Source organism: Rhinatrema bivittatum, chromosome 1 (genome assembly GCF_901001135.1).
Source record: "Rhinatrema bivittatum chromosome 1, aRhiBiv1.1, whole genome shotgun sequence".
NCBI classification, from domain to species: domain Eukaryota; kingdom Metazoa; phylum Chordata; class Amphibia; order Gymnophiona; family Rhinatrematidae; genus Rhinatrema; species Rhinatrema bivittatum.
Genome location: NC_042615.1, coordinates 411,443,733 through 411,456,119, shown reverse-complemented (window position 1 = coordinate 411,456,119; position 12,387 = coordinate 411,443,733). Strand labels below are relative to the sequence as shown.

At 42.9% G+C, this 12,387-nt stretch overlaps 1 long non-coding RNA gene across 2 annotated transcripts in view; it reads left to right on the top strand.

Annotated features, from left to right (window-relative positions):
- The first annotated feature begins 1,613 nt into the window (after nt 1-1,613).
- Nucleotides 1,614-12,387, top strand: part of LOC115092035 — a 30,994-nt gene continuing 20,220 nt past the window's right edge. The window contains exons 1-2 of one of the 2 annotated variants that reach the window (XR_003856884.1): nt 1,614-1,698; nt 4,801-4,922. This is a non-coding gene — a long non-coding RNA (uncharacterized LOC115092035). Of the gene's footprint in view, nt 1,699-4,800; nt 5,025-12,387 lie in introns of both variants that reach the window. The other variant, XR_003856883.1, reaches the window with a different exon arrangement.

The window sequence follows — 12,387 nt, the reverse complement described above, 5'->3', positions numbered from 1 at the left end:
TGTCCACTGTTGGAAACAGTATGCTGGGCTTGATGGACCCTTGGTCTGACCCAGCATGGCAATTTCTTATGTTCTTATGGCTTAGTATAGGGACAGATTGGCTCTGAGTTATCATTTCGTACCGTATAGCCCTCTAGAAAGTTGACTTTGAGTACTGCTGTGAAAATTAATTAATTTGTGCTTGAAGTGTTTAACTATGACATGATTACACACACACATAAGATAGTGGGGAACACAATTTTCAGAAAAATCTAATTAAGAAATTAAAATGTCAACTGGCTTGATCCATGGGGCTGAAATTCATCCCCTGCTGAGTAGCTAAAAGTAGCAATATTTTTTTTTTATTTAGCAGCCTTCCTGAAGAGCTATTTATCTCTTCTCCTTTCCAGCCTCAATATTGGTTAACTGGCTCCATAATTAATACTGCCTTATGCAGTACTTATGGTATGCATATGAGAGAAAACATAAAACACACTTTTTTTCCGCAAACATAATCTATATTGAATCGCGGATTTAACTGAAAGGTCTACTTAAAAGAATGTCTTCATCTGTAGCTGCATATTCAGAAATTGTGAATTGATACAAGCTAAACTTAGCATCTAATGTATTTAAGTAAGGCCCAGAGAGACTATTAGAATACATCACAATTAACAACTGTTACTTACATCAGCAGCTGAGAGAAGAACTTTAGTCTATGACTTAATCCCAGTTGTTCAGAGAATGTGAAATGTTAGATGTAACCTTAGAATGCAAACCATGTTGCAATAAATATATTCCGTTTCATATATTTAACTTGGTAATAGTCAATGGTATTCTGTTCAAGAAGCTATATTAAATTCATATTTATCTAGCAACATACACAAAAAAATGTACTTAAAATAAGGTATTATAATTATCTTTCAGTGCTGAATATGCAGATTTTTAACTCATAATAAATATTTCAACTATATGAGGGGAAATCAATAAATAAGGTGAAGTTGATATTCATTTTATCTGGGTAATCATTACCCACTCAAAATTTAGCAGAATAAATAAAAAGAGGCAGTGATGGAGGAATTCTGAGGGAAGGGTCACATTTTAATTGGTAAGTGTTGATATACAGCACTGCTCCACTAAAGTTAGTTGGGTAAGTCTGGTCAGAAAAATAGCTGTCTGAAGTTCAGGCTTGGTGGGAACATTAGGCAGACTAGTCAGTTGCCTAGGATGCTAGAAGTAGGCAGAGCACCATTTCTGAAATTGAATGAGATGGAGAGGTGGGTGCGGCAATGTGGATGTGGGAGTGCATGTGCGAACAGCACTGCAGAGAGAGATACCACGTGATGTGGTGATGACATCATTGCTGAGGATGGCTGGACACACTTGCATCAGCATTGCTAAAGTTATTCAGATAAATGTAGCCTTCCTAGTATTCAGTGACAGACTTATCTGGATAAATACCACTGAATGTCTAAGTAAAGTTACCTGGGTAATTTTCCCATCCACTGGATATTTAACCTCGATAAATTTAAGCTGTTTTGATTTTAAAATTAAATAAAATATATGGAAAATATTCAAAGTATTCACCAACATAATTAATCACATCTTTTACTGGCTTCTTTCCAAGTTACAGAGAGAAGCCGTACCGTGTACAAATGGGCAGAAAAGAAGCAGATGAAATTGATTATGGATCAATGTACTTGCAGCACAAGGAACAAGCAGGTACAATATATTTCACATGACAAATTGGGAATCTTCTCTTCAATGTGGGATCCAAAGTCTTAGCCACCCTCCACCATGCTAGCAAGTTTCTTGCTTTGAGTCACAGGCCTCAATATTTCTGATGAACTACATCTTATTTTTTTCAAAGTAATTAAAACATGAGCAGATTCTGAGGAATTGCAGGAAGACCTTGCAAGACTAATGAATTGTGGGTCTAACTTTAATGTGGACAAATACAAAGTGATGCACATAAGGAAAAATAATCCTAACTATAAGTTCACAATGCTGCATTCCATACTAGGAGCTCCCACCAAGGAAATGGAATTAATGCGGACAATACATTGAAAGTATCAGCTCAGTGTGCAGCAATAGCCTGCTACCATTTGACCTGCTACGCAGCCTCATTGCACCCTGACTATGATGCCTCCATGCCAGTACAGGTCTCCTTGGAGCTCTGTTCTGTGCTGCTATTCACGTCCGCTCCTCATTCAACTCAGCCTGTGGTACAGCCTCTTAGCCACCAGGAGTCTTCAGTGAACCTCGTCTCCAGCCTTGCCAAGTTCCTCCTCCTTGCCTGCACCAACCTAATCCTCAGCCCTATATAATCCTGCCTTTTCCCTGCTTTGATGTCTTCGCATCGAGTCTGGCTAGGTGGAAGACCGGCCCTAGACCTGACCCGCCATCTCATGGCACTCCCCAGATGGTGTTCCCTCAGTCCAGGCCAGCCAACCATAACAAAGGGCTACCAGAGTCTTAGCCAAGTCGGTTTGTCTGATTTTAAATTTCTCTGGACAGACAAGAAAGAATATGTTGTTTCAGTACTACATGTTATCCAAGATAATGCCTTGTACCAATGTCCTGTCTGCCAAATTTAGAATGATCCTGCCTTTCCTTCCTGTTTTTACTGTTTCTTTCTAGGGCCTATTAAGAGAAGGTGAGAAGTTTCAGAAAAAAAATCAGCACAGTCTCTCTGAAGGCTATACCTAATGCTGCCACACTATGCCAAAGTAGTTTGCGCTGTAAGGGCAAAACCAGTCCCAGCTGCAGCACAGAAAGTTATCCCAGAAATATCACTGGTTATCAGCTACATAACCCACCTACCTTTGATGAGTGTATTAGCTGCCACCTCCTTAACCCTCTTAAGTAGAAGTGCAAAAAATATCTATGTGCTACCCATCATTGCCTAGACTCCTGTTTCAACTGTGGGGCTTCTACCACTTCACAGAAACCAGAGATGGCTAGCAAGCAATCTGATGGGAGCAAGGGCACAAAATTCCAGGACAAGCTCACCTTAGATGCAGTAACATTTCCAGCACATCCAGGCACAACACCAAGACAAGTTAGTTTGAACTGCACCACTAACTGCACCACTAATTTTAGGCATTATATTTATGCCTCTCTTCTTTATATTATTGCATTATCTAATTTATTCAGTTATGCTGTCCTATATCTCCGGCTATCCTAGCCCTCCAAGTTAAAACCTCTTTGTTATATGTATCTTTCGTCTCTTGTTATATGGTTGATTAGGTTATACCCCTTGTTACATGTAAACCGATCTGATATGAATTTTTTTCATGAAGGTCGATATATAAAAATGTTAAATAAATAAATGCCATTGCTGGTTCCTAAGACATTTCTGGGTTTTTACCTGTTAAAATAAACTCTGTTCCTATACTTTCAATTGAAGAGAAGCACAATCCAGACCTTGTAAAATGCCTTCATACAGAGCTAAAGACACAACCTGTTAGTGTTCCCAATTCTGCTTGTCAGGAATTCCCAGGACAGCCAAGCCTCACTGCTATTAACTGCAAGGATTTGAAATGGTTAGTGGGGAGGATCCATTCAGATGCAGCCCCTTCTTCTACATGGTCTGGAATGGCCACCCCTCTGATAAGGATGCATAACCACTCCTTTGCTACAACTCTGGAGGTAGTCCCTTTTAGTTAGTATGAAGTACAGGAGTAGAAAGATTAGTTTTTATTGTTTTACAGGCCCAGTCAGAGGAGCCAAGCAAGCCCTATTTGGTGGTCCTGACCAGGGTCGGGTGGGGTCTTCCATTCCAGTCCATTCACTGGCTCATCTGGATTCCCCCCTCTGGGTGCATTTTTTGGAATTTAACCTTTTAAGTGGAAGGAGCTATACTGGAACCTGTTCATCTCCTGGGTCCAGGGAATGGGAAACCCTGGGTCTGGGCAGGTTAGGGAAGACTTGCCCTCCATACCTTCCACGAGGAGGAAAATGACAGTGACCTGCTGTAGTGAAGCCACCCAACCAGTGTTTCAATCAATTCTGGGGAGAGAGAGAGCTTATCTATCTGTGCAGCAGCCTTGTGTTCTTGCTAGCCCGGGTCCCTGCCCCAAAGACCTTATACATTCTTTTATGGCTCTATCGGATAGCAATCCCACCCAGGGATGGGGTTAGAACATAAGAACATAAGAAATTGCTATGCTAGGTCAAGCCCAGCATCCTGTTTCCAACAGTGGCCAAACCAGGTCACAAGAACCTGGCAATTACCCAAACACCTGCAAGTGAAAAAACTGCTTCTCAACCACTCCTAGCACAGATTTCCCAAGCAGCACAACTGAAGTAATAGCTACTGGTCTAAAAACTTTTTAAATCCTTACCTGCACAAGTCAAAATGGTTCCAGAAACCAGCCCTGAAAAATGCAGGGTTGATGAAACCTCAGATAAGCTGGCTACAGTGCTGCTACTTCCTTCTATAGAACATTTAGTTTCTAAGCAATTAATTAACACGCCACCAGAGCCCAGCTATATCTGCACCTGCGCCTCATAAGCCAGTAATGACTGCAGCTCACAGTGCTAAGAGAGTAGCCTGCACCTTTTTTTCCTCTGTGGGCTGTGAACCCCTTTAAGAAAATTGGGTCTTAAGACTGATTTCACACAGGCTCAGAATCCATTGCAACTATCTGCTTTCACTACAGTGCAGCTCTACCTTCTAGATAGGTGAAGACTATCCCCTCTATCCTGAGGCACTGGAAGGGAATTCTATGAAGCCATCTGACCAGTCTGGGTTTTATTTAGCCTGATAGAAGAACTGCTTCATCGGTGCTTCATCTAGTCTCTTTTCTGCCTTTCTTTCAGCCAGAAGCAGGCACTGTCCACTGCTCCCAGCTGCCAGATGGAGGCGCTGTCCACCACGCTCAGCCACCAAGAGACAGCTGTCCACCTCTCTCAGCAGCCAGAAGATGACCTAGTCAGCCCAGGTGAGGATCCAGCTCTGATCCAGTCAGCCCAGGAAAGGTCCCCAGCTCTAATTCGATCAGCCCTGCACAAGGCTTCTGCCAAGATGGTCAACCCTGCTGAAGGTACCTGCCCAAATGAAAGTCAACCCTACAGAAGGTACCTGCCCAGGTGAAGTCAGCCCTGTAGAAGATATCTGCCTAGATGAATTCTGCCTTGCAGAAGGTACCTGTCCAGGGGAAGTCTGCCCAAGTATGGGCATCTTTCCATAGCCAGTTTGTTCAAGAGAGTGTGACTGTCCACAGCCAGGCCACCCAGCAAAGGGCACCTCATCTGACAATCAGCTTCCCAGCCAAGCCTTGCTTTGCCTTACCAGCTCTTACCCCCATTGAAAATGGGACCCAGGAGAAGCTAAAAATTGCTGTGGAACAGATCAAACATTAGTAGTCTTTCATTCCTTCGTCTAAGATGGGTTTCTTGGAAAAATATTATGTCAGCTTTCTGATGCGCCACGTCCCTAAACAGCAATTTCCTTTTTGAGAGGAATTCAGCACCTTCACATTCAGGTGGATAAAAGTTTTTATACCTGCCATATCAGTGTTACTTGAATAGGCTATTTACCGCAATAAACCATTATCAGAGAGAATCCTCCCCTCTTATTCATACCACATCCAACCCCCTGCAGTACCAGTATCAGCAATATAATATTTAACAATATAGATCTCTAGTAGAGTAATCCTAGCATTTTCTTTCCCCTTACCCCCCCCCCCTCCCCCCAATAGGCCCTCTCTTCATTATCATCCCACATCTCCACCGTGTGGGAAAATCCCCACATGAGGGAAAACAACATCACAACCAAAAAATTCCCTCCTAGACACATCAGACATACCTCTATTATTTACATAGTCATACATACATCCTCCACCACTGAATGATATAGATATCTATATAGATAGATATATAGATATATATATTTATCAGCGAAAACTCTCAGCTTTAAACACTGGAATTAATCTTTTAGGGCTCTGCATTCCTCTCAAGAAGAAAAAGACAGAGAAAGAAGAACATCAGAATATGAACATCAAAATATGATGCTGGGCTTGATGGACCCTTGGTCTGACCCGGTATGGCATTTCTTATGTTCTTATGTTATGTTCTTAGAAAGCATGTGGGAGCAAGATTAATATTATTTCTGGATCCCCTCCCCTCCATCTCCACTAAGAGGAAGCCAGAGGAAAGCTTCCAGGATTAGAAGCACTTCACAATCTGGCAGTTCCTCCTTAAGTGCTACTCTTTCACAGCCTGGGGACTCAGAGTAGCAACTTTACATTATTTGTTTTTTTAAGTAATGAATGTCTGGCTGCAGCAGCCCCCCTGGAAACTCATTTGCCCCTCCCACTCCCCCCATTTGTGCACCCCTGAACTAAATAAATCAAAGGATAATTTCTGTTTAACCTGTCTAATTGTTTTTCAGAGATTGGAACAGAAAATTCTCACGCAGAGGTCTTATTTGTTAAGTATCAATTTTTTTAAACATTCCACTGGATTTTAATTTTCCATGGATTCTGAGACCAATATGTAGGACAGAATTCTTCCTTTACCATTTGGGTTTTATTACAATCACTATCTCAGCATTTTTCAATCTCAAATTCTTCTTGTTAAACTCTCAGGCATTTCATACAGTAGAACAGGGGTGTCCAACCTCTGATCCTTAAGAGCTACAAACAGGCTAGGTTTTTCAGGATATCGACAATGAATATGCATGAGATAGATTTGCATGCACTGATTCCCTTGTATGCAGATTTATCTTATTTATTTATAGGCTTTTTTTTACCCCACATTCGTAAGGCACATCATGCCGGTTTACATTTAACTGAAAGGAGGAAATTACAATGCACAAGGATGGGAATCGGCAGGGAGGGAGGATAGGTAAAGGCAGGAGGATGAAATCAAAGGAACTGGGTACATGGCAACTGTGTACCAGAGGAAGATACTGTAACAAAGAACTATATACATCTTAAGTACATTAATATACATGAGGTGCAGGACTATGATTGTTAGAATCAGGTCTATGTTTGGTAGAAGAGCCATGTTTTGACTCCTTTTTTGAATTTGTACATGGATGGCTCAAGGTGTAGGGGTGTTGGGGAGGGAGTTCCAGAGGGTGGTACCAGCGATGGAGAAGAGCCCTTTCTCTGGTGATGGACAAATGCGCAGACTTTAAGGAAGGTGTGAGTAGGGTGCCTGCAAGGGTGCTTCTAGTGGGAGCGGTTAGTGGTGAGGGAGCGAGGCATTTCATCTAGCCAGGTATGGTTGAGTTTGTGTAATGAACAGTGAAGAATGGTGAGGGTTTTGTATGTGAGCGGAATGAAATGGGCAGCCAAATGTAGGTACTTTAAGATAGGGGTGATATGTTCCGTTTACAGGTATTAGTTATGACTCTGGCCATGGAGTTTTGTAGAATCTGGAGTGGTTTAATGGTGGAGGTGGGAAGGCTGAGTAGGAGGGAGTTACAGTAGTCCAGTTTCATGAGCATGGTGGTCTGCACTACTGTACGGAAGTCTTGGGTGTGGAGTAGGGGTTTGAGTTTTTTGAGGACATTTAATTTGTAGAAGCCTCCCTTGAGGAGAGACTTAATGTAAGGTTTGAAGTTTAGGTGATGGCCAATGAGGACACCCAGGTCTCTTACTGCATGCAACTGGTATTGGGCTGTGGCTGTGTTCTGGGGTGTGTGGTGGGGAGTGCATTCAGGATGACTGGAGATGAAGAGTAGTTCGGTCTTTGAGGTGTTTAGGGCTAAGTGAAGTTGACTCATGCATAGTCATTGTGGATATCCTGAAAAACTAGCCTGTTTCTGACTTTTGAGGCCTAGAGTTGGCCACCCCAGCAGTAGAAGAACCACTAAGAACATAAGAACATAAGAATTTGCCATATTGGTCAGACCAAGGGTCCATCAAGCCCAGCATCCTGTTTCCAACAGTGGACAATCCAGGCTACAAATTCCTGGCAAGTCCCAAAACACTAAGTATATCCCATGCTACTGATGCCAGTAATAGCAGGGCTATTCCTTAAGTCAACTTGATTAATAGCAGTTAATGGATTTCTCCTCCAAGAATTTATCCAAACCTTTTTTTAAACCCAGCTACACTAACTGCACTAACCACATCCTCTGGCAACAAATTCCAGAGCTTAACTGTTCTTTCAGTGAAAAAGAATTTTCTCCGATTATTTTTAAATGTGTTACTTGCTAACTTCATGGCGTGCCCCCTAGTCCTTTTATTATCCAGAAGAGTAAATAACCAATTCACATTTACCAGCTCTAGACCTTTCATAATTTTAAAGACCTCTATCATATCCTCCCTCAGCCGTCTCTTCTCCAAGCTGAACAGCTCTAACCTCTTCAGCCTTTCTTCATAGGGGAGCTGTTCCATCTTCTTTATCATTTTGGTCACCCTTCTCTGTACCTTCTTCAATGCAGTTATATCTTTTTTGAGATGCATTGACCAGAACTGTACACAGTACTCAAAGTGCGGTCTCATCATGGAGTGATACAGAGGCATTATGACATTTTATTCCCCAATCCCTAATAATTCCTAACATTCTGTTTGCTTTTTTGACTGCTGCAGCACACTGAGCACTCTGGCAGCAAGTGACACTATTGAGCTGTAGTGGTCTAAACTGCAGTGTTTTATTTTTCTAAATATTCCTTTGGAACTCCTCTATGTTAATGGGAATTTACAGCTTTGATACTGCTATGAGTGTCAGAAAGCCTTATTTTTAGGCTTCAGTTTCTTCTCTGAATCTATTTTACGCAAGGAGTAGTTATTGGCTATAACAGTCAAAGTTCCCCTTGACTCTGTCAATCAGAGTTTACTTCAGTGAGGTTTCAACTCTTTGATTCTTTTTTTTCCCTTCTCAGTGGTAACAGATTTAAATGAAAATGTTATTTTCAGGTTTAGATATTTAAGGCAAAAGTATCTATTTTCCTTAAACTGATACAGTCAGCCAAGGAAATAGTTTCCTTCCTAAACTCCCTTCTTTCAAATTTTCATTCAAACTTCTCTGCTAAAAACAGGACTGAAGGTACATCCCTATTTCATTTTTAACTTCAACTTTCCTGCTTTCTTACTGGCCTAATATAGTCAGCTCTGGAGTATTTCAACTAATTTTTTTAACAAAATTTACTATTCACCCCAATTTACTCATGCTTATATATCTGCACTTCAAGTGCCACAGTTCCCTCTCTTATCTGTCAACTGTTGATAGCAATGTTGCCAACTCTAACTTGAAGAAACTCACTAGATCCACTGTGAAAAGTCTCCAACTTGGGTAAAAATTAGCTAAAACTGCATAATGAATACTAAACATGGGAACAAATGGATTTTAAAATGTTTAAGATGCATTACCTTTAAAATTTTCAAGAAAAAAATAAGATAATATATAAAACTATTAAAAAATGAACACCAATGTATCCCTTTGTCGGGGGAGGGGGGAGGGCTGATTCCCCTAGGGCCATGAAAGTATTTTTTCTTCAGGGCTACCCTCTCCATCCTTCCCCTTCTCTCTGCAACTCCCAGGAAGTGAGCTCTTGCTGGGGGGGAAGGAAATCCTTTGTGGCCCAGGTGATGGAGTGTTTCTCCTGCTGTGTCTGTATCTCATAGCTGCAGTATTCTCCTCAAGGACAAACAGGCAGGACTTAGACTGGATGTTCAAATAAAGTTTACTGATTATTTCCAAAATGTCAATCACTGTCCCTCAAACTTTTCACAAATGAAACTGAACATTTGAACAATTTACATTGTCTCTCCGCTGGAGTGCTTGTATCCTTCTCTCTAGCTCTTGGGAGGGAGCTTGCCACTGTCTCCTCATCTGGGCCAACAGCCCAGTAAATTATGGAATACTAAGGGGGAGCCCCATGCCACAAAAAAAATCCTACCTGTCCAAAGTTCAGTCTTTTGCCCTCAGCCTGTGTCCTGATACCTTTGGAGTGGAGATCCGGTTGGGAGTCTCCAAATCTTGATGATGCAAATCCCATTCTATCTTTCCTCTCTGTCCGTCGGAGCGCACTGTACTGTATCGGACTGAGCGCACTGTTAACCTGCCCTTGGACGTGCGTTTTCCCTTACCCCTTATTCAGTAAGGGGAGAAAAACCCACGTCCAACCCGCGGCACCTAATAGCGCCCTCAACATGCAAATGCATGTTGATGGCCCTATTAGATATGCCCGCGCGATACAGTAAGTAAAATGTGCAGCCAAGCCGCACATTTTACTTTAAGAAACTTTCTGCCGGCACCAGAAAGTGCACAGAAAAGCAGTAAAAACTGCTTTTCTGTGCACCCTCCGACTTAATATCATGGCGATATTAAGTCTGAGGTCCCAAAATATAAAAAAAGTTTAAAAAAAAAAAAAATTGAAAATGGGCCGGCGGCTGTCGAGCCGAAAACCAGACGCTCAATTTTGCCGGCGTCCAGTTTCCGAGCCAGTGGCTGTCAGCGGGCTCGAGAACCGACGCCGGCAAAATTGAGCATCGGCTGTCAAACCCGCTGACAGCTGCCACTCCAGGCTAAAAGGAGGCGCTAGGGACGCGCTAGTGTTCCTAGCACCTCCTTTTGCCTGTTTCTACCGCACCACCTAATTTGCATACTGAATCGCGCGCACTGGCGAGTGGCCGGTGCGCGCACCGGAAGAGCGGGCGTTCGTCCGCTCTCCCGCGGACTTTACTGAATCGGCCTGTGTGTGACTTCTCTGGGAGAAAAGTCTGATGTTCCAGTCTTGACAAAAGTTCTCTATCTCCTTCCTTCAAGTTGTGAAGAGCGGTGGGAAAAAACCTCCACACTAACAAAAAGGGGGTAACATCCAATTGTCTCTATCTAAAATATCTCACTGGTCTTGCTTCCTCTCTAAGGAATAGAGGGGTTCCTCACAGGTCTCCAGGCTGTGCTCTCAGGATTGAGGGGTTGCCCCTCTCTAAAGCACAGGGTGTTCTCCAAAACAAGAAAAACATATCCAAAAGCTGATCAAAAGCTATAAATCTCTCTCTCTCTCTTCAAAAAGGAGGCAGACCCCATCAGACAGAGAATTCCTTCTGAATGCAAGAAAAACAACATGTTGGATTTGTGGGCTCAATTCAGCAGGGTGAAAGAAAAACAGCGCCTTACTCCTCAAAAACCAACTGAAAATGACTATGCTATCTTTACCTGTAGCTCCACCTTATGCCCTTGGGATAGCCAATCACAGTCAGCTCAGTGGAACATAAGAACATAAGAACATGCCATGCTGGGTCAGACCAAGGGTGTATCAAGCCCAGCATCCTGTTTCCAACAGTGGCTAAACCAGGCCACAAGAACCTGGCAATTACCCAGACACTAAGAAGAACCCATGCTACTGATGCAATTAATAGCAGTGGCTATTAGGGATGTGAATCGTATTTCTGACAATTGAAAATACGATATTTTCAAAGTCGTCAGAAATCGGGGGCTCCCCGAAACAGATAGGAAAACCCCACGAAATTGTTCGAGGGGGTTCTCTTATCGTTTTGGGGGAGGGCGGGAAAAACGGCACACAAAAATAATCCCTAAACCCACCCCGACCCTTTAAAACATCTCCCTTAGCTTCCCCTACCCTCCCGACCCCCTCCCTAAAATGTTTTAAATTACCTGGTGGTCCAGTGGTGGTCCCGGGAGCGATTTCCTGCTCTCAGGCCGTCGGCTGCCACTAATAAAAATGGCACCGATGGCCCTTTGCCCTTACCATGTGACAGGGTATCCATGCCATTGGCCAGCCCCTGTCACATGGTAGGAGTAATGGACGGCCGGCGCCATCTTTAACAATGTGCCATCCAGTGCTCCTACCATGTGACAGGGGCCGGCCAATGGCACGGATACCCTGTTGCATGGTAAGGGGAAAGGGCCATCGGCGCCATTTTTATTAGTGGCAGCCGACGGCTCGAGAGCGCTCCCGTGACCACCAGGTAATTTAAAATGTTTTGGGGGGTTGGGAGGGTGGGGGAAGCTAAGGGAGCTGTTTTGAAGTGTCGGGGTGGGTTTTTTGTTTATCGGCTCGGGCGCAACTGATAAAAAAAAAAACCCTATCGGGCCGAACGAAAAAAAATTCAAGTGTGAATCAGAACCGGAATCGGAACCGATTCCGGTTCCGATTCACATCTCTAGTGGCTATTCCCTAAATAAACTTGATTAATAGCAGTTAATGGACTTCTCCTCCAAGAACTTATCCAAATCTTTTTTGAACCCAACTACGCTAACTGCACTAACCACATCCTCTGGCAACAAATTCCAGAGCTTAATTGTGCTTTGAGTGAAAAATAATTTTCTCCGATTAGTTTTAAATGTGCTACTTGCTAACTTCATGGAATGCCCCCTAGTCCTTCTATTATTTGAAACTGTAATTAACCGATTCACATCTACTCATTCAAGACCTCTCATGATCTTAAAGACCTCTATCATATCCCCCCTCAGCCATCTTTTCTC